The following is a 22,295-nucleotide window of genomic DNA, read 5'->3' as shown; positions in this document are numbered from 1 at the left end:
CGAAATTTATACTTACTAAAATCAAAATTAACTTTTAAAATGTTTCAGGCCAGGCGCGGTAGCTCATGCCTGTAATCCCAGCACTTTGAGAGGCCAAGGCAGGTAGATTACCTGAGGTCAGGAGTTCGAGACCAGCCTAGCCAACACAGTGAAACCCCATCTCTACTAAAAATACAAAAATTAGTCGAGTGTGGCGGGCACCTGTAATCCTAGCTACTTGGAAGGCTGAGACAGGAGAATCATCTGAACCAGGGAGGCGGAGGTTGCAGTGAGCGAAGATCGTGCCACCGCTCTTTGTCCTAAGCAACGGAGTGAGACTCTGTTTCAAAAAAAAAAAAGAAGTTTCTATTCTCTTTGTCTTTTCCTTGAATTTAAAACAAAACAATAAGCTATTTTCATTTTTTATTTTTTATTCAATTTAGAGTTTTCTTTTTACTGATTCTGATTTAGTTTCCAGAAATTTAAGGTAGGGTGCTAAAAGGTAAATTTATATATTTTATGGGAGAAACACATTTTGTAAATGACATTTGTGACTCAGTACGGAAAATCTACCTTTGGCAGGAACTACCCTAACTTGACATAGGAAAATCAGAGTAAATTTGGATCAACATCTTATATCAGTGTACAAAAACACCAGAGTGCCATTGTTAGTAGCCAGAAAGCTTAGCACAACATAGATGCCGTGTGCAGAAGTTTGGCTTCCCTGTTGTTTGTTTGTTTGTTTGTTTGCATGATAGAGCATTTGAGAAAATTCTTGTAGCTTAGTTTTTAAGAGTTTATTATAGCACCCCTGAAGTGGTAAGCAGAGTTTTTTTTTCGTGTCTTTTTAAATTGTTCTTTCTATGGTATTTAGCTCCTCCTAGTCTCAATTCGAAGTTCACCAAATACATTTTTTTAGATTTGTCTTCAATTTTCCATCTGTTGATTTTATAACATGCAGAATTATGTCTCTTATTTATTTAAAATAAATATTCTGGACAGCTGTGGTGGCTTACACCTTTAATCCCAGCACTTCCGGAGGCTGAGGTGGGCAGATCACTTGAGGCCAGGAATTACAGACTAGCCTGGTCAACATGGCGAAACCTGGTCTCCACTAAAAAATACAAAAAATTATCCGGGCATGGCAGCGCCCGCCTGTAGTCCCAGCCACTGGGGAGGCTGAGGCACAAGAATCACTTGAACATGGGAGGCAGAGGTTGCAGTGAGCTGAGATCATGCCACTGTACTCCAGCCTGGGTGACAGAGCAAGGGTCAAAAAAAAAAAAAAAAAAAAAAAAAACTAATTTCAAAAAATAAATTATTTAAATAAAATAAATATTCTTTTTACATTAATTCTCTTTTCCGTTAGTGTTTAAACAAATATTTCTTAATATTTATTTTTTATATTCCCCTTGCATATTTTAGCTAAGATGTTTTCAGTTGCAAGCCAAAGAAAACTTATCTCTAAATCACTTTTAAAAAGAGAAACTTTATTACCCATATAATAAAAAGTTCAAGGTAGGAAAGCCTCTGGTTCGTTAATGTCTCAACAATGTTACATATGCCAGTCTTCCCAGCCATTCACTTTGTCATTCTTAGTGTGTGAATTCATTCACCTCATGACTGCAAGATGGCTATAGCGGTTCCAGGCATCACGTTTGTCAGAAACCAATGTCAACAGGCAGAAAAGGGAGCATTTCTTCCTTATGTTCCTTTGTATCCAGGATGAGAAACTCCTGGGTTGTCTGACATCCCGTTCCAAACTCTGCAAAGAACCCCTAACATGATTTTGAGGAATCTATACCAGTGAAAATGCCTTAGTGTAACAAATTCTAATTTCGTTATTTAAAATGATGTGTAAAAGTTGTGCCATCCTTTCAAAAAATGTAGACATATGCTACATAGTCTCTAAAATCCTATATTTTGCCTCCCTTTTTAAAATTTATATTTTTTTTAATTTAAAATGTAGTCTTGCTCTGTCATCCAGGCTGGAGTGCAGTGGCATGATCTTGGCTCACTGCAACCTTCTCCTCCTGGGTTCAAGCAAGTCTCATGCCTCAGCCTCCCAAGTAGCTGGGATTACAGGCGCACGCCACCACGCCTGGCTAATTTTTGTATTTTTAGTAGAGATGGGGTTTCACCATGTTGGCCAGGCTGGTCTCGAACTCTTGACCTCAAGTGATCTGCTTGCCTCAGCCTCTCAAAGTGCTAGGATTACAGGCGTGAGTCACTGCGCCCGGACTATTCATTTTGTTTTAAATAGGTTCACATAAAGTTCAAGCAGTATGCTAGATGCCATTCTAGATACTGAAGGTTGAGCAAAAACTGAGAGGCAAAAGTCCCTTCCTTCTCTAAGTCACGTTGTTTATACTAGTGAATGTTAATTTCTTTAACAAATTTCAAACTAGTGTCTTAACCCTGAAACTCAAATGTTTCATTATACTATGTTTTCCTACATAGGAAATACCAAAACTCTAAGGAAATTCACTCTTTCAGTTGCTTTCCTTCACTTAATCACTAGATGGCACCCAAAGAATCTGTTTCCCTCCCCTTGACTGGCGATAAAGTACAGCTGAAACAGCAGCTCTTCATTGTGTAAAAAGTCCAAGGTTTCTGTTCTCTGTTCAATTTCTATTTTTTATGTGTTATTTGGGCAAAGATGCACAGATTTTTTTTATTATCACTTGGCACTTATAATACATTTTTTAGTCTTTTTAAGTCCACTACAATTTTGTAAAGGCCTTTCCTTCTCAGTAAGTCAGTTTTCCATTCCTTTATCTTATACAATAGTTATTTCCTTATTCTGATACACTGCTCTGCTTCTTTAGAAACATTTGACTCATTCCCTTCCCCTGAGAATTAGTTACCAAGTGTCATTCCTGCATTCCCTGTTCAACATTCTGCCACCATTACAGTCAAAGTATATCCTGAAAAATGCCCCAGTGCGCTTCTGCCTTCCAGCTATTTGGAGTTTCACAACATTTATATCTCCTTTAGGTGTTTAGACCATAATAAAAATCTAGGGAACCAAAATAAGTATGTTTGCTTTCATGAAAAAGGATTTCTCATTTCCCAGACTCTGTTTTCAGAGAGAGAGAAAAGCCCACAAACACAGGAAATTATTTTGACTATGAGTCAAATCCCAACTAAGAATTATGAAATTCTTATTTCATAATATTTTCCCCTCTATATTCTGCACTAAAACTTGAGAAAACTCTTCTGTCCATATAGTTAGTCAAAGAATAACAGATTGATGATTTATTAAAATTATTTATGTAGGTACAGTCTTGAAATACATATGTATTTATCTATGTGCGTATAAGAGAGTGGGTGCATGTGTACTTACATGTGAGTAAACCCAGCCTGAGAAACATAGTGAGAAATTTAAAAATTAGCCAGGCGTGGTGGTGCGCATCTGTAGTCCTAGCTATCGTGGAAGTGGAGATAGGAGGATGGCTTGAACCCGGGAGCTTGAGGCTGCAGTGAGCCGTGATAGCGCCACTGCACTCCAGCCAGGGCAAACAGAGCAAGATCCTGTCTCAAAAATAAATAAATAAATAAATAAATAAATAAATAAATGTGAGTAAACATACAAATATATATGTAAAACACACACGTTACCTTTTCCTTTGTCACCTACACCCTACGTCACTGTCCCTCAATTTAGGAACCGAGCTCTTTGTGATACCTGGCTTTGCAGAACTTGAATCAGGGTCTTTGATCCACTTTCCTAAACCAGTTGTTTTTCTTTCCTAAAGATTATGCTCTGAGCTGGAAATTCATCCTTTTCCTATTGTACATGGACTGTAATTAAGGATGTTTCTCACAGGTAAAATCTTCCTTGGATGTAGATGTTGCTTCTCCTGTGCCTTGTAAATAGCACAGTCCTGCATGACTGAGGTGGAGGTAGAGTTTCCACACTCATTTGTTTGACAAACTCAATATACTTGACATTTTTGCACCTTTTTATTTATTCATGTTACCCATTATATCTCCTGATTGGCTTGCATTCAGGTTTTGAACTTGTTCACTTCGTTTCTTCATCTCTCTTCTCCATTTATTAGAGATTAGGCAACTAGGGAGGTGATGGTAATGCTCAATTAAGACAAACCCTTTAGAAAGCATAGGTGAAGCTTTTCTATAGCGCAAATATAATAGATCCACTGACCTTATGTCTTTTTCTGCAATTAATTAGAAGGAGGATGTCTCCATGACTACAAACTGGAAAATTTATCACTCAAGAACCTGTTTTTATTTAGAAAAGTCTCTAGAATTGTAGAAACTCCTAGTTGGAAGACATGTAGAGTAATATATAGCATTGGTTTTCAGCCTCAGTTATGGAGCAAGACCCCTGGAGAGTTACAAATTTCTAGGCTCCACCCTAGATTACTGACCCATAATTACCAAAGGTGAGCGCAGGAATTTGGACTTTTCAAAGCAATCTTTCATTTAACTGCAGGCAATCTGACCCTCATTCATGGATAGGCATTTGAAAAAGACAAATCTAGGCTTTTAAGTTACCACCCATGGCAAGTTTGAATTTTTGTTTAATTGTCACCATATCTTGGCTAAGTGGTCTTTCAGGGAATGGAGGAAGCAATGAGGTGTTCGTTTGTTTGAACTCCCCAGCATTTAGAATAGTATTGGTACTAATATATGCTCAAGAAATTTTGTTCTTGTTTTGATTGTTATTTATTACACAGTAAAAAATAAATATGTTTATTCTGAAATATATTATTACTCTAATTTAAGATAAGAAACAGAAGGTTATACAAATCAAATATCTTATTCAAGGTAACAGAGCCGATAAGTGTTAGAATTAAAATTCAAGTCCAGACCATATTACTTTAAGCCCAGGCACCTTAAGAAGCTGCTTGAATCCCTCAAGTGATGGCTGAAATTACTGTTTTCAAAGCCAGGAATTTTTATCATGTGATATTTCTGGTAAATAATAGTAACAGTGTGATGATGATGATGATGAGACAACTGTTGAGCCACCATTTGATGAATCCTTATCAAGACCAGTTTCTACACTTAGCACTTAGCATACATTGACTCATTTGATCACTATAATAACACTGCAAGTTATACATTATTTTCCCTACTTATCAGACAGGGAAATTATGGTTCAGAGGATTTAAACATCTTGCCAAGCTTATACAATTAGTACATGGGGGAGAAAATATTTAAACCCACCACTTCCTGACTCTATAATTTGTCTGTTAACCACGCTCTTGAGCTACCACTCGTTTGAAAATTGCCCAACAGCGAACCAAAGCCTATTTTACTGTAGCCTTTGTCCACTGCTTTTGGTTTTTCTTAAGGTGCTACAGAATAGAAACTTAGTTCTCTATGTCAAGTTAACTTTTTGGTTATTTCCTTTTATTTCATGTTAAATTTTATTTAGTTCCCTTTATTTCTTGAAGATAAATTCATTAATGTCCACATTCCATAGTTTTTATTTTTAAGTGGTAAATTGCTTCCCAGGCAATTTCCCTCTTTTCATGTGAATTCTCTTAATTAAAAATGTTTGTATTTTGGCCCAGCGCGGTGACTAGCACTTGTAATCCCAGCACTTTGGGAGTCTGAGGTGCGGAGATCACGAGGTCAGGATATCAAGACCATCCTGGCTAACACAGTGAAACCCCGTCTCTACTAAAAATACAAAAAATTAGCCGGGCGTGGTGGCGGGCGGCTGTAGTCCCAGCTACTCCGGAGGTTGAAGCAGGAGAATGGCGTGAACCTGGGAGGCGGAGCTTGCAGTGAGCCGAGATCGGGTCACTGCATTCCAGCCTGGGAGACAGAGCAAGGCTCTGCCTCAAAAAAAAAAAAATAAATAAATAAAAAAAAAATAAAAAAAAAAAGTTTGTATTTTATATGTTCTGAGTAATGAAAGATAAATTAAAAAGAAAAAAAGAGGGCCGGGCACGGTGGCTCAAGCCTGTAATCCCAGCACTTTGGGAGGCCGAGGTGGGCGGATCACAAGGTCAGGAGATCGAGACCATCCTGGCTAACACGGTGAAACCCCGTCTCTACTAAAAAATACAAAAAACTAGCCGGGCGAGGTGGCGGGCGCCTGTAGTCCCAGCTACTCAGGAGGCTGAGGCAGGAGAATGGCGGGAACCCGGGAGGCGGAGCTTGCAGTGAGCTGAGATCTGGCCACTGCACTCCAGCTTGGGTGACAGAGCGAGACTCCGTCTCAAAAAAAAAAAAAAAAAGAAAAAAGAAAAAAAGATTTGTATTATATATTATAGAAGAAAAAATCTCTTTATCAGACGTAATAATCTAGTCTTTCTTTTCAAAGTATTCGCTTAGCTGGGCGCGGTGGCTTCACGCCTGTAATCCCAGCACTTTGGGAGGCCAAGGCAGGCGGATCACCTGAGGTCAGGAGTTGGAGACCAGCCGTGGTCAATGTGATGAAACCCCGTCTCTACTCAAAATACAAAAAAATTAGCCGGACGTGGTAGCAGGCGCCTGTAATCCCAGCTACGCGGGAGGCTGAGGCAGGAGAATCACTTGAGCCTGGGAGGCAGAGGTTGCAGTGAGCCAAGATCGCACCATTGCACTCCAGCCTGGGCAACAAGAGCGAAGCTCCGTCTCGGAAAAAAAAAGAAAGAAAGAAAGAAAAGAAAAGAAAAGAAAGTATTAGCTTCGTTATTTTAAAATTATATGGAATTGACTCAAATTGCTTTAATATTCATGTTATTAATCATGAAGAAATAGTTCATAGCTAAACACAAATGAAATCATTTTGGGAATCTGGTGAGATACTGAGTGGGGGAAGATACCGTGACATGATCCCATTTCAAGATAATCAGAAGGGCTGGATGTACAGAACCAATCTGTCCCGGTTACCTTTTCATGAGGACTGCCACCAAACAGTGAGAAGAATATGTTTGGTAATATGAACAGTGAAGAAAACATACTTACTGGGACAGATTCCATATCTTATCTAAGTAATATCTAATATCTCATCTAATATCACTAAATTAAAAATCTCTAAATTACTAGCATATCAAAAAAAAATTAACATAAAATCTCCAGAGTTTCTAGAACGTAATTGGGAATTAAGGATCGGTGGCTCAGATTCTGGCAAGTCTCCTTTTCATCTGATGTTTGAATTTAAAATTTGTTTTCAATTTATTTAGAAAGCATTTTTGGGCCGGGCGCAGTGGCTCACGCCTGTAATCCCCAGCACTTTGGGAGGACAAGGCGAGCAGATCACTTGAGGTCAGGAGTTCGAGACCACCTTTGCCAATGTGGTGAAACCCTGTCTCTACTAAAAATAATAATAAAAAAAAAATTAGCGGGGTGAAGTGGCGGGCACCTGTAATCTCAGCTACTCAGGAGGCTGAGGCAAGATAATCGCTTGAACCTGGGAGGTGGAAGTTGCAGTGAGTCGAGATCGCACCACTGCACTCCAGCCTGGGCGACAAGAGCAAAGCTCCACCTCAAAAAAAAAAAAAAAAAAAAAAAAAAAAAGCATTTTTGTACTAGACACTCCAGGCCTTTGGTCATTTCCTAACCCCTGCTGGTGGGTGACTTTTGAGTTACCACCTCAACATCTAGTTTTTCTATTTTTTTTTTCTAACAATATCCAAAAGAATTCCATCCACTTCTAATTTGTACCTTTGATGCAACACCTGGTGGAATGGGCCCTACCTGATCAACATTTCCCAGCACCAACTCGCACCCCTCAACAGAGTGATTAGTCCAGGGAGAAGCATGTGACTCAAAAAGAGCTGGTGAGAACGAGTTTATCCCAGTGATTATGTGGGAACCACACTGTACTCAAGAGCAGTGAGGTTTTGGAATTTCCTGAAGGGTAGAGGCTAGATGCTCTAGGAGGCACCATGTGGTCCAAAGCCAAAGCCAATGCTTCAGAAAACTCAAGGGAGAACTAGAGAGAAATCTGAACAATGGTTATATTTATTAAGGTCTGGGACCAAGCTCTACTTCTGCCTCTACCTCTGGACTCCTAAATTATGTCACCGAATAAACCCGTTTATTATTTAAGTCCCCTTGATTCAGGTTTCCTATCACTTAAGAATAACTCAACTTTTCTGAACCTCAGTTTTCATCTGTAAAGGGATGTTAATATTACCCACCTCATCAGGTATTTTTGCTGATTAAGTCAGATAACATTTGTAAAGTGCACGGTATGTGCTGAGCAATGAGCAACTATTTAATCCTGCTTCCTTTTCTTTTCCTCATATCCTCTTACAAACTTCTGGGTAGTGATGAGTCAGACCAATGCTCCATCTAGACAGGAAGTTTTCAGAGAAGGGAGTGGTGTAGGGTAAGAGCTGAGGCCATGATCCTGCAGGAGAGTCACAATCCCCAGTGACTGTTCTGAGACCTGACTAGAACCTAGTCCTTTTTCCAGGGGACTTTAGCCTTCAGCTCTGTTGGTGTGTCTGTCAGAAAAACCCAGACAGTTCTTCAGGGTAAGTGGTCAAACCACTGCCTAAACAGACTAGATTTTTCTAATAAGCGCATTGCACAGGGGCAACTTTAAACACGAGTGAATATTCTGTTTTCCTAGGATACAAAACTTATGCAAGACAATAAATCTTGAGTGCAGATCTTTAAAGATGAGTCTTATTTTTGATGAGAAAAATTTTAAGGAATTACAAATCAAGAAGATGTTCAGCTTAACTATGATAAATTGTTCCATTTAGCTGTGAGGTATTTTTGTTGTTTTTATTTGGTCATATAATTTTGGAAGAGGCGCTTGTTCAGACCTTATATAATAGACGAGTAGACCAAGGCCCGGAAAGGTGAGGTGGCTTGTTCAAACCCCTCCACCAGCTAAGGCAGAGCCAGGGCTGCTAACTCACAGTCTAGTGTTCTTTAAATAGATTGTGCTCCATCCCAGCCTCTGCTTAACAGACTCCATTTCACTTTCCATTACAAACCAAGTGTCTGACAGATACATAAACACCCATCAAGTCTAACAAGCAGAGCCAGTTTTCCCAAAGGTAGCACAATTGTCATCTGTGAGTCAGCATCAGGCCCCATGGACACATTTCCTTATGGTGCACAGGTTCCCAGCCCAGCAAGTCATGTAACAGGGCACAGCTGCCATGTAGAACAGGGTTTTACAACCTCAGCATTCTTGAAATTTTGCTGAAACAATCATTCAACAGCAGAGGGCAAAGTGGAGGGAAGAGGGGGTGCATTAGAAAATGTTTAGCAGCATCTCTGGTTTTGACCCACTAGATACCAGCAGCAGCTTTCCTGTTTTGACAACTAAAAATGTCTCCAGATATCCTGGAAGAGGAGAGCAAAATCAGCCCTTTGAGAACCATTGCTTTAGAGAAAAGCATGTTTTCAATGGACAACCCTTAAACTATTTTCTCCAACTCTGCAGTGCTAAATGTAGGGAGAAGAAAAATATCACATAAGATGTGAAGTCAGCTTGGGATCTGGTACATTTTTTCATGCAAATTATACTACATTTTTATTTGACTCCAATATTTTTCATTTCCATCAGTAAATACTTCCTCTGCCTGAAAATCTTACTGTCACTGTTCAATTTTCTTTAAACTCCTGAGTATGTTAGAAAAGCAGAGTCTTAATTTCTTTCCCTGATGATATTTTAGGTTGATAGCAACGACTACACCCAGAAGGGTCTGATACTTTGTTAGTTACCACAGCAATAATGAAGTATACATTAAATAAGAAAAAAACTCAACACTGGAAGACAACCCCAGTAATGCAAATGAACAACAACAGGGGTTCCACGGAAAGGGAGGGATTGAAAACTGTGCAAACAGACTATACACCCTTCAAATTCCTGGTCACTGGACATCCTCACTGAAGGAGCATATGTTTCCTTTCTTTCTTTTTTTTTTTTTTTTTTTTTTTTTTTTGTGAGATGCAGTCTCACTCTGTCACCCAGGCTGGAGTGCAGTGGCTCGATCTCGGCTCACTGCAACCTCCACCTCCCAGGTTCAAGCGATTCTCCTGTCTCAGCCTCCTGAGTAGCTGGGATTACAGGCGTGCACCACCACGCCTGGCTAATTTTTTATTTTTAGTAAAGACAGGATTTCACCATTTTGGTCAGGCTGGTCTTGAACTCCTGACTTTGTGATCCTCCTACCTTGGCCTCCCAAAGTCCTGGGATTACAGGCATGAGACACTGTGCCGAGCCGGAGCACATGTTTTCACTCCCAAGAGTCTCTGCCGAGCTCTACAATGCTGTGGACTCACAGTTCCAAGAAGGAAGCTGAGATTAGTGGCAAAAGAAAAGGACAACCACAGGATGCAGAAATATGGAAAAGAGAAACATGAGAAGTGGAAGAAGAAACTACAAATGAGAGGAAGGTAGGTGTAAAGTAAAACCTGCCAGAAGACTGTAGCCATAACCCTGGAAAAAAAATATTTAAAAAAAATTAAATTTTTCTCAGCATGGATTATTTTTGTGGAACTTAATTAAAATGTTTCTTTTTTAGAAAGTTTGCAGCAAAATAGCAATTTTTTTCTGTTATTCAGAATACTTAACTATGTAAAATTTACATTATTAAACCTGACAGAACAAGAAATAATACCAAATACTGCAACAATCGTACATAATCAGTCCTTCTGAATATCGTAATGTTCCTGCTGCTGTTCCAAGCTGTCCTTGGAGGTATTGCAGCCCCACAATATACAAAAGGTTTCTTTTCTTCCTTTGTGATTGTCTAGGACAACACATTCTTATATTTCATTTTTAATCATCTAAAGCTTTTCAGATATTCCAAAGTACGCCTTTGACAGTACAATAAATGAGGTCCAAGATTTCTAAGAGCCTTATGTTTCTTTCTCAGTGTGGTTGATAATATGCTGTTTCTGCCTCTTATTGGGTACCAGATGTGGAGCAGATAACATAAGGAGAGGAAAATAAGAAGGCTATTCATAGGAGGGCCAGATTCATATGAGAGTGAAAATAATTTTGCCAAACCAGGAAACCTCTTTCTTTAAAAAGTATATCCATTCAAGTGCTGAGATAAGGTAATTTAGAATGATTTTTACCTTGGCCCAGAATTCTTGGGTAGAAACAGCACTATTAAAAAAGTATCGAGTAGCAATTCTTGGTAGGGAGAGAGGAGAGCAGAGAAACAGATAAACAAATACATTCTCATCTCAAAAAATTATCTGGAATTACAGACTGGATTAGAAAGATGCTCTCACACTTGCAGAGTTGTCAAATTAAGGATGTTTTCTTAAAACAAAGCTCCACATTACATTTTTCTGCATAAAGAATTATTTATACTAATAAGAGCAAGATAGTAGAGAATTTAAGTACTTTTGCTCTAATTATTTATAAGTAAAAGAGTATCTCGATAGTTCCCAAACGTGACCACAATTAAATCAATGTAGTACTCTCCTATAGCTCCTAATTCAGTAATTCTGAGATGAGATTTGAAACCAAGTCCTTTTTTAATATCCTTAGGTAATTCTGATGTTTTGTTGGGATTAGAAACTACTCAAGAATTCAAGTTAAGTGACAGTTTTTTTAAATACCCACATATTATATTAGAACTATATTCAAAGTGGTTGGGCTTGGGACCACTTTAGGGGGCCAAGGTGAGTGAATCACCTGAGGTCAGGAGTTCAAGACCAGCCTGGCCAGTATGGTGAAACCCCATCTCTACTAAAAATACAAAAATTAGCTGGGCATGGTGGTGGGCGCCTGTAATCTCAGCTCTTTGGGAGGCTGAGACAGGAAAATCACCTGAACCCAGGAGGTGGAGGGAGGTTGCGGTGAGCAGAGATCATGCCACTGCACTCCAGCCTGGATGACAATGAGACTGTCCACCCCCCGCCCACCAAAAAAAGAGCTGTATTCAAAGTGACTATATCTCTCAATATATCCATTTTATCCACAGCAAAGTCATATGTGCTCCTTCTCCATGTGTTGCTGACTTTTTGGGGATCATATAGCTCTTTGCTGATCTGATTAAAACTGTGGATCATCACTCTGGAAAAATACACATATTTAGGTAAAATTTTTGTGTACAATTTTAGAGTGTCCGTAAATTGCTGAAACCCATCTATGGAGAAAAACCCCTATTTGAATGATTGCCCCTGTGGTTTGTGAGAATTCATAGGTAGCAATTCTCCTGAAGGTTTAGCACCTAAAGATAGCTTATGTGTTTTCTGACAGGATGTTACTAGAATTGAGAGACCAGGTATAAGAAACAGCCAGGCATCTGGGTGCGGTGGCTCACGCCTGTAATGCCAGTACTTTGGGAGGCCGAGGTGGGCGGGTCACCTGAGGTCAGGAGTTCGGGAGCAGCCTGACCAACATGGTGAAACCCCATCTCTAGTAAAAATACAAAAATTAGACAGGTGTGGTGGTGCACACCTGTAATCCCAGCTAGTTGGGACGCTGAGGCAGGAGAATCACTTGAACTTTGAGGTGGAGGTTGCAGTGAGCAGAGATTGTGCCACTGCACTCCAGCCTAGGCAACACAGAGAGACTCCATCTAGGAAGGAGGGGAGGAAGGAAGGAAGGAAGGAAGGGAAGGAAGGAAGGAAGGAAGGAAGGAAGGAAGAAGGGAAGTAAGGAAGGAAGTAAGGAAGGAAGGTCGGAAGGAAGGAGGAAAGAGAAAGAAAGAAGAAAGAAAGAAAGAAATAAATGAAAGAAAGAAAGAAAGAAAGAGAAGAAAGAAAGAAAGAAATAAAGAAAGAAAGAAAGAAAGAAAGAAAGAAAGAAAGAAAGAAAGAAAGAAAGAAAGAAAGAAAGAAAGAAAGAAAGAAAGAAAAGGGCGAGGCAGGAAAGCCATAGACAGTAATCCAGATTATTGCATTAGTTTCTTAAGCGGTCTCTCCAGTCCACTAAACCTCACCCACCCTTCAAGGTAACTGTATTGGTCAAAGCCATGCAGGTCCAGGCCTCTGCCTGGTTCCAGCCTCAATAGTTTCTGCCCTGCACTTTAGTGTCACCCAGGAAGCTCTTAAAAATACAGATAGTCCTTGACTTAAAATGGTTTTAGTGGAGATTTTTCGACCTTATCCTGGGTTTATCAGCATGTAATAACATTGTAATTGAGGAGCATCTGGAGTTAAGACGATTCAACTTGAAAATTTTTGATTTTATGATGGGTTTACCAGGATGTTTGCCAGGATCCCATTTATTAGTCTGTTTTCACACTACTGATAAAGACATACCCAAGACTGAGTATGTCTATTAACAAAAGAAAGAGGTTTGGCCGGGCATGGTGGCTCACGCCTCTAATCCTAGCACTTTGGGAGGCCGAGGCAGGTAGATCACGAGGTCAGGAGTTCAAGACTAGCCTGGCCAAGATGGTGAAACCCCACCTCTACTAAAAATACAAACATCACCCATGCATGGTGGCAGGCTCCTATAATCGCAGCTACTCAGGAGGCTGAGGCAGAAGAATTGCTTGAACCCAGGAGGCAGAGGTTGCAGTGAGCCGAGATCACGCCACTGCACTGCAGCCTGGGCGACAGAGCAAGGCTCCATCTCCAAAAAATTAAAAAAAAAAAAAGAGAGATTTAATGGACTTATAGTTCCATGTAGCTGGGGAGGCCTCACAATCATGGTGAAGGCAAAGAGGAGCTAGTTACATCTTACATGGATGGCAGCAGGCAAAGAGAGAGAGCTTGTGCAGAGGAACTCCTCTTTGTAAAACTATCAGACTTATTCTCTATCACAAGAACAGCACAGGAGAGACTTGCCCCCACGATTCATTTACTTCCCATCAGGTCCCTCCCACCATACATGGGAATTCAAGATGAGATTTGGGTGGGGACACAACCAAACCATATCATCCTACCTATCTAGGATAGTCAGCAGTTGGAGGAGGAAATTAAAGTTTGGTTTGGTATTCAAAATTTTCCCTTTTAGTTTATTCTTCTACAACGTAGTTTTGGAGGATACCATTTTTTTCCCTAGCATCTAAAGGAAGTTAGAAATACTATCGTCCTTTGCGTCATAAAAATTAGTTATTTAAGTGACTGAATGAGTAAATAGGTTTTATCTCAGTCTGTGGAACTTGGGCCTGCAGGCCTACAGTTCTGAACATGTAAGGTGTGTTAGGGGCATATACTCCCAGCCACATTCGTTCAGAAGTCTGTCTAAAAAAAAAAATCAATAAGTGTTACTATCACATCTGGGATTAAGTTTTTAAAAAAGTTAGAATAGTTAATTTTCTTTTTTTTTTTTTTTTTTTTTTTTTTTGAGACGGAGTCTCGCTCTGCCGCCCAGGCTGGAGTGCAGTGGCCGGATCTCAGCTCACTGCAAGCTTCTCCTCCCGGGTTCACGCCATTCTCCTGCCTCAGCCTCCCGAGTAGCTGGGACTACAGGCACCCGCCACCTCGCCCGGCTAATTTTTTTGTATTTTTTAGTAGAGACGGGGTTTCACCATGTTAGCCAGGATGGTCTCGATCTCCTGACCTCGTGATCCGCCCGTCTCAGCCTCCCAAAGTGCTGGGATTACAGGCTTGAGCCACCGCGCCCGGCCAGAATAGTTAATTTTCTATTAATGATATCATTTTGGATGTATTTATCTTGAAGTAAATAAAGTTCTTTTACTGAACACCCTCTATGTGCCATGTTCTGTTCCAAATACTTGCAGTGTATTATTAATATTGCATTTATTCCTCACAACACCATAAAGAAGATGTTATAATTATCCCCACTTTATAGGTGAAGAAACTTAAGCACAAAGAGATTGTATAACTTCCGCAAAGTAACATAGCTAATTTATTTTATTTTATTAATTTTTTCATTTTATTAATCAATTATTTGTGGAGATAGAGTCTCACTGTGTTGCCCAGGCTGGTCTTGAACTCAGGCTTAGGTAATCCTCCTGCCTCAGCCTCCCAAAGTGCTGGGATTGTGGGCATGTGCCATCACACTCAACCTAAAACTTTTTCACCAAACTTTAAAGTCTCTTTTTGTCTTTAATATGCTACACTTTTTTTTGCTTGTTTTTTATTTGTTTGTTTTGAGACAAAGTGAAGCCTCACTCTATTGCCCAGGCTGCAGTACAGTGACTTGATCTCAGCACACTACAACCTTCCCTTCCTGGGTTCAAGCAATTCTTCTGCCTCGGCCTCCTGGGTAGCTTTACAGATGAGGAAACTTAAGCACAAAGAGATTGTATCACTTCCATGCCTGGCTCATTTTTGTATTTTTGGTAGAGGCAGAGTTTCACCAGGTTGGCCTGGCTTGTCTTCAGCTTCTGATCTCAAATTATCCACCCACCTCGCACCTCGGCCTCCCAAAGTGCTGGGATTACAGGCATGAGCCATAGCGCCTGGCCTATATGCTATAATTTTGAATAAGAATGTCAATCAGACCAATATTTTTCCTCTAAATGAAGTAAATTTTATCTGTGAGATGTTTTCTATCAGTTTGTGAATTTTTCATGGAAATACTTCTGAATAGTACTATTCCCAATTTTATCAATCTAACTGAAGAGCTAAAAATAATTAAATGCAAAAACAAATGGATGGAACCAGAAACAAAAGGATGAGTATCTTTGTATAGATATTGCTTCTATTCGGCCGAGTGCGATGGCTCACGCCTGTAATCCCGGCACTTCGGGAGACTGAGGCGGGAGGATCACAAGGTCAGAAGATCGAGACCATTCTGGCTAACATAGTGAAACCCCGTCTCTACTAAAAATACAAAAAAATTAGCCGGGTGTGGTGGCAGGCGCCTGTCATCCCAGCTACTCGGGAGGCTGAGGCAGGAGAATGTTGTGAACCTGGGAGGTGGAGCTTGCAGTGTGCCGAAATTGAGCCACTGTACTCCAGCCTGGGCAACAGAGCAAGATCCCGTCTCAAAAAAAAAAAGAAAAGACATTGCTTCTATTTGCAGGCCTGGCGCGGTGGCTCATGCCTGTAATCCCAGCACTTTGAGAGGCCAAGGCAGGTGGATCACGAGGCCATGAGTTCAAGACCAGCCTGACCAACATAGTGAAGCCCCATCTCTACCAAACATAAAAAAATTAGCCAGGTGTGGTGGCACACACCTATAATCCCAGCTACTCAGGAGGCTGAGGAAGGAGAATCACTTGAATCAAGGAGGCAGAGGTTGCAGTGTGCCAAGATCACACCACTGCACTCCAGCCTGGGCGACAGAGCAAGACTGTCTCAAAAAAAAAAAAAAAAAAAAAAAAAAAAAAAAAAAGATTTTGCTTATATTTATGGATCTTAACTAGTCTTTTTCTAATACAAAGTCTCACTCTGTCATTCAGGCTGGACAGACTGGAGTACAGTAGCATGATCATGGCTCACTGCAACCTAGACTCCTGGGGCTGAAGTGAGCCTCCTGCCTCAGCCTCCCAAAGAGCTGAAACTACAGCTGTGCGCCACCACCCCCAGCTAATTTTGTAGAGACAGGGTTTCACCATGTTACCCAGGCTGGTCTCGAACTCCTGGGCTCAAGTGATTTGCCCACCTCAGTCTCCCAAATTGCTGGGATTACAGGCTTGAGCCACCATGCTTGGCCTTAACTAGTCCTTGAATATCACTGTTAGCCTACCAGAAAACAGCAAATGAAAATTAAAATAAAACAAATAGTGTTTATCTCTTTTTTTTTTTTTTTTTTTTTTTTTTTTTTTTTTTTTTTTTTTTTTTTGAGACGGAGTCTCGCTCTATCGCCCAGGCTGGAGTGCAGTGGCGAGATCTTGGCTCACTGCAAGCTCCGCCTCCCAGGTTCACACCATTCTCCTGCCTCAGCCTCCCGAGTAGCTGGGACTACAGGCGCCCGCAACCATGCCCGGCTAATTTTTTATATTTTTAGTAGAAACGGGGTTTTACTGTGTCAGCCAAGATGGTCTGGATCTCCTGACGTCGTGATCCGCCGGCCTCGGCCTCCCATAGTGCTGGGATTACAGGCATGAGCCACCGCGCCCGGCCTCATTTTTTTTCAGAGAGTTTTGCTCTATCACCCAGGGTGGAGTACAGTAGTGTGATCTCGGCTCACTGCAACTTCTGCCTTCCGGTTTCTGGTGATCCTCCTGCTGGGATTACGGGTCAGCGCACCTATGCCATGCTACTTTTTGTATTTTTGGTAGAGGTAGGTTTTTGCCATGTTGCCCAGGCTGGTCTTCAACTCCTGACCTCATGTGATCCGCCTGCTTCAGCGTCCCAAAATGCTGGGGTTACAGATGTGAGCCACCATGACTGGCTGATGTTTCATTTTTTTAATAACTCAGGAACTTATGGCTCATATAAATAAAATGTGGAACAGTAAATTTGCACATTTTCTCAGTTCAATTGAAATTAAGATCTCTGTGATGTCTCTTATCTTCAGTTGTTTTATATGTGTTTCCTCAACCTATGTTTATGAATTGAAACTGAACCTTTGTTATACATCTGACACTTGGAATACTCCCTGAAATTGAATTTCTTTTTGACACTTGGAATACACCCTGAAATTGAATTTCTTTTTGGGGTTTTCCATAATTTCTTCTCAAGGCAAACTTTTGGCCGCACATAAGCACTCAGCTTTCATGCCGCTCCCTTTTGGAAGATGAAGTATTATACATACTCCCTGTCTTTAAAAATGATAATAGCAATAATATAAACAACAGCTCCCACCATGTGACATCAGGAAGGAATTGTTCCTCCCAGTTCAGTGATTATATTGTGCATTTGGGGGAATAGCCCTTGAAAATGGTTCATAATGGTTCCATTTTTTTCCTTGGATTGCAATATATTGTTGGTCATAAAACCAACATGTTCTGCCAAAGACAAAACTGCAAACTGAGACTGGACAGGGATTGCCATCCAATCTGTCACTGTTTATAGTTACCACTATTAGTTTTTAGTCTAATAGTCCAAGGCTGAGACTATCTATTAGGCTTCTGACAGGCTAAATACATATTTGCTTGGTAATTATGCTATAGGATTGTACAACAGTCACATGGTATTTTTATTCACTGTACATTGTTTAATAAATAGAGATAACTGTCAGGCATGTTAGCTTATGCCTGTAATCCCAGAACTTTGGGAAGCCGAGGAGGGCAGATCACCTGAAGTAGGGAGTTCGAGACCAGCCTGACCAACATGGAGAAATCCCATCTATACTAAAAATACAAAATTAGCCAGGCGTGGTGGTGCATGCCTGTAATCCCAGCTACTCGGGAGGCTGAGGCAGGAGAATCACTTGAACCTGGGAGGCAGAGGTTGTGGTGAACCGAGATTGTGCCATTGCACTCCAGCCTGGGCAACAAGAGTGAAACTCCATCTCAAAAATAAATAAATAAAATAAAAAATAAATAAGTAGAGATAACTAAAATTGTGTAACATCTGACATACCAATGGTCTACATAGCAGCAACTTTTCAAGGTTCTTTTTTGGGAAATTAACTGGCATTACTTATTAAGTATTTAAGGTTTAAAATCTAACAACAAAGGCTGGCATTTATGCAGCACTTTCTAATTTAGAGTCTTCCTATGCAGCTAATTATTTGAGTTTCACACTAATGCTTTGAGATAGGCACAAATCTTTCAGTGCCTATTCAGGAAGAAAGAAAGCCAAGAGTTGGAGCCAAGTAAATAAATAAAGTGGACTCCCAAGTACCAGTTTAAAATAAGCCTAGGCTAAGTTGTTTATCCTGAGTCCTCAAAGCTCAGAAATGTACAGTGCTTTAAGGTCTTTCTAGAACTAAAGGTCAGTAAAGTTAAGCCTGAAGACCAACTTGTGATATGCTGGCATTGACCTCTGAATATCAGGTATTAAAGTTTTATTTATCAGAAAGGGAGGGAGGAAAGAAGGAAGAGAGGGAGGAAGGGAGGGCAGGCTGGCTCTAGGAAGGGAAGAAGGAAGGGAAGGGGAAGACGAGGGGAAGGGGAGGGAAGGGGAGGGGAGAGGAAGGATGGGGAGGGGAGGGGAGGGAAGGGAAGGGAAGGGAGAGCTCATTATTGCCTGTAAAATAAAATTTTTTTAGGCACTGCGCACCTTGCATTCTAAAAAGCTTGATCTTGTTTTCAAGACTTTTAGTGAGATCCTGAGTTGCGAAAATGGTTTATTCCCTTTATCTGCCTCTCAGACTAGGAGCCCTAATTTCCTTATCTACAAAATTAGACACATGCATGTGCGTGCATACACACACAGATGTGTAATACGTTTCAATATTACTGTAAGAAATAACTGAGACAACCTATTTTTACAAAGGCCTCTTTCCTTGTTTTGTTTTTTGATGTGTACATTTTAAGATTATTCAGACTGAAATGTCTGTGTATTATTTTGGCAACAGGAACCTTATTACAGAATTATACTGAACTAGGAAAAAATGATTTTGACTCTATTCTGCCCTGGACCATTGTCCACCTGCCATGTGTCTCCCAGACCAAGGAATAGCTCTTTATATCGGGGCCAAATGGACCAACACCTGTGTACCCTATGGAGTAATACTTTCTCAGCTTTTCTGTTTTAAATATGACCTATATGTGTCTCTGATTTTTAAATTTTGTGAATAAGGGCCTAAGCCAAAGAATACTGCGTGTTTGTTAACTGTTCCAATAATATGTAAGCCGTGTTGCAGTGAGATACTATATATCAGAAGCTCAGCCAGGTTGGATGTTTTCAAATTATGGTGATTAAGAGACAAAGCATTTTATTATCTGAATTCCTTGGATAAATGGTAGTACCTTTGGATAAGGCAGCAATATCCATAATGTTTCGATTACTAAACTGTTCTTAGTTCATCTGTTTGTATTGACTTCAGCATTCTGTAATTAACTTCCTCGGAAAACAGAATAACATTACATTTACAAAAGTAGCAACTGTAGCTAACATTGTGTGGCGTACTTAGTAAGTATAGGGCACTGTTATAAACAACTTATATGAATTAATTCATTCATCCTCACAAGCATGCTTTTATTCCTATGTTACAGACAAGAAAACTGAAGCTCAGAGCAATTAAGCAATCAAAGTCTTACTACTATATTTACATTTTTTTTGGAATTAATTCACTGTTGAAAATTTAAAACTATTACCTATGTATATTTTTGTTAGGAAAACAATTATCATTCCTATTCTTATCCCAGACCAAGGTAGCAATTTTGTTCAAGAGTAGTTTGCAAACTCAGAGCTGTTGATTAATCCATTTAGGAAGCCTCTCTTGTTACTCAATTTACACAGTTTCATTAAAATAAGATGTAGATAATCATAGCTAACTTATTGAGGGTCAGGAGCCTCTAGTGCATCAAAACTATTATATACAAATAACTAGTAGGTTAAATTGTGGACAGACAATCCTCAGATACACTATATGGCAAAACAAAAGCAGTAGTTTTAAGCAGAAGTCATTGTAAAATATTAAGTACATGTCAATACCAAGTCCCTAAGATAAGGCAATAGGAAAGAGGAAAAGTTATAGGTCTTGTTTTGTTTTTCTTTTTTTTTTTTTTTTGCTTTTTTTTTTTTTTGAGACCAAGTCTCGCTCTGTCTCCCAGGCTGGAGTGCAATGATGCAATCTTGGCTCACTGCAACCTCCGCCTTCTCAGTTCAAGCTCCCAAGTAGCTGGGATTACAGGTGCACTCCACCACGCCCAGCTAATTTTTTGTTTTTTTGTTTTTTGTTTTTTTGTATTTTTAGTAGAGACGGGGTTTCACCATGTTGGCCAGACTGGTCTGGAACTCCTGACCTCAAGTGATCCACCCACCTCGGCCTTCCACAGTGCTGGGATTACAGACATGAGCCTCTGCGCCCATCCTTGTTTTGTTTTTAACTATCAGTTCTTTATCACTTATCTAGCCAATCCTTGACTGTGTGTCTCAAAGACAATTAACAATAAGGAGATACATAGGACTCTTAACAACAGCTGAAGCAAATGAGTTCTCCAGAGTGAAGGGCTCATCTTTATTTCTCTTCCCAGTAGGAAACATTCAGTTGATCACAAGAACTTAAAAATTAGTGCTATCATCCAATTTTTTTAAATAATTCATATCTGTGGCTAAGCACAGTGGCTAAGTCCTATATGTACTCCCAGCACTTTGGGAGGCAGAGACGGGCAGATGACTTGAGCTCAGGAGTTCGAGTCCAACCTGTCCAACATGGTGAAATCCCGTCTCTACTAAAAATACAAAAATTAGCCAGGCATGGTGGTGAGCACCTGTAATCCCAAGTATTTGAGAGGCTGAGGCAGGAGAATGGTTTGAACCCAGGAGGCAGAGGTTGCAGTGAGCATAGATCATGCCACTGCACTCCAGCCTGGGCTGGACAGACAGTCTCTGTCTCAAAAAAAAAAAAAAAAACAGTAATAATAATAGTAACAATTTAGGTCTGTAAAATGGTTCTATTTTTCCTAAGTTGAAAATAAAAGGTAATTTTCTGTTCGTCTTTTCTTTATAAAAAATGTTTTGTGGCCTGGCACAGTGGCTTGTGCCTATAATCCCATCACTTTGGGAGGCCAAGGTGGGAGGATTATTTGAGCCCAGGAGTTTGAGACCAGCCTGGGTAACATAGTAAAACCCTGTCTCTATTTAAAAAAAAAAAAAAAATTAATTTTTTCATGTTCTTGTATAAAAGTTAGAAAAATGAATAGTCTTATCTTAAAATCTTCTCCCTCACCTTCTCCTCACTCTGCCTACCACTTCCCCTCTTCCTCTGCTGCTTCTTTCTTCTTTCTCCTTCAACTTCCGGGCTCAAGCAATCCTTCCACCACAGTCTCCTGAATAACTAGGATTATAGACACAAGCCACTGTGCCAGAACTAAAATCTTCTTAATGAATAGGTGCTACTTAAGGGTAAAGTATAGTTTCACAAAACTCACAAAATGATTTCAAGTAGCATCTAATCTCACATTTTTTTATAAACTGCCCTTATAATGATACCTTGAACCAGCATCTCTGAAAACTTCAAAGCTATTCCTGTATCATTACATCTTTATCCCCAAAAGACCTCTGGGAAAATGCAGACAAGCTATTATTACACCCATTCTACAGACAGGACAACTAAGATCCAGACTGCTTTGTATCACCTAGTGAACTAGTAGGGTCATAGAATTTTCACATCCTACAGTCATTGTGAAGCCACATGTCACGTACCTGTAGAATTAAAAGTGTTCTATTTTTGAATCAAGGCTTCGTAAAATGTCAGGTTGTTTAATCCTAACTGATCTCAGTCAGCTCTTTCTTTAGGTCCTCACTATTTGCATATTCTAATTAACTCTGGTCTCTATTTTAGCAAATGTATACATACTTTAATTTTCACGATGATACTGTAATGATTGTCTCTTTTAAAATGAATACATAGGGTCGGGTGCAGTGGTTCATGCCTGTAATCCCAGCACTTTGGGAGGCCAAGGTGGGTGGATCACCTGAGGTCAGGAGTTCAAGACCAG

The sequence above is a fragment of the Rhinopithecus roxellana genome, chromosome 1, assembly GCF_007565055.1.
Source record: "Rhinopithecus roxellana isolate Shanxi Qingling chromosome 1, ASM756505v1, whole genome shotgun sequence".
NCBI lineage: Eukaryota > Metazoa > Chordata > Mammalia > Primates > Cercopithecidae > Rhinopithecus > Rhinopithecus roxellana.
Note: the sequence above shows the minus strand (reverse complement) of the source record.